This window comes from Macaca nemestrina, chromosome 7 (assembly GCF_043159975.1).
Source record: "Macaca nemestrina isolate mMacNem1 chromosome 7, mMacNem.hap1, whole genome shotgun sequence".
Lineage (NCBI taxonomy): Eukaryota > Metazoa > Chordata > Mammalia > Primates > Cercopithecidae > Macaca > Macaca nemestrina.
In genome coordinates, this window is record NC_092131.1 from 6,699,400 (window position 1) to 6,700,410 (window position 1,011).

Genomic DNA, 1,011 nt, shown 5'->3' on the forward strand with positions numbered 1-1,011 from the left:
TGGTCGACCTCCCCCAGTAATGTAGTGCAGACACCAAAGCCCCTTCCAGAAAATCACAGCCTTGGAAGCAGCCATCTCCTCAGAGATTCGATTCTGGTCATGGCTGTGGCACGTGAGGAAGCTCGTGTCCTGCGATGGCCTGCTCACATACACACCTTGGGTGGGAGGTGAAGGAAGCCAACACCTCCCGCCTGAGGGCGGGACGCTGTCCGGGAAGCCCTCCAAAGCAGTATTTGATACTGAAAAACTGGATGTCCCTGTATGATTCGTCATAAACAAAGCGAACACAGCAGGGATGACCACTCTCCAAGTACCGAAGGCTGACGCTGACGGCCACGTCTTCACCAGAGTCTACCTTCCTTCTAGCTAGTCTGCCTGAGGATGAATTGGGGACAGAGGGTTAGGAGAGTTGAGGGGTGCACAATGTCAATCAAGCCCATGCTTTCCAGTCAACCATGCATTCCTGCCCCTGAAGAGGGATGAAGGGCAACAGATCCTTCCAGAAAGCTTCCCCGGCAATATCCATACTCAAAAAAGGCACCAACCCTCCCTCATGAGACTCGGCACAAAAAAAACAAACCCGGCAAGGAGAAGGTCCATTCAAGTGCCAGATAACAGCATGGCCTAGGAAACCACCACCTCTTCTTCTGAGCTGATGTGGCCTCCAGGAGAAGTCACTGGATAGGTAGGGACTGTGGATCAATTGACATACACCATTTATAAAATGTACATTCTCTGATCAACCATCCATTCCCCTATCATGGACAGTGCCCTGACCCCCAGGTCAGGGTCCTGCCGAGGGACCTCTCCAGGGAGTCTGTCCTGAAAAACAGCGGTCCCATATGATGAGCCACAAACCCAGGCGAGGCCCCACACTCAGCCTGGACGCTGCTCTGCCCCCGAGGCCTCCAGAGCCTGGAGGCCACTGTGTGTGAGGCTTACTTCTAATGAAGGCACAGGCTCTGCCATGGGCCATCTTTACAAGTATTTTGGGAGGTGCTGACACCAATG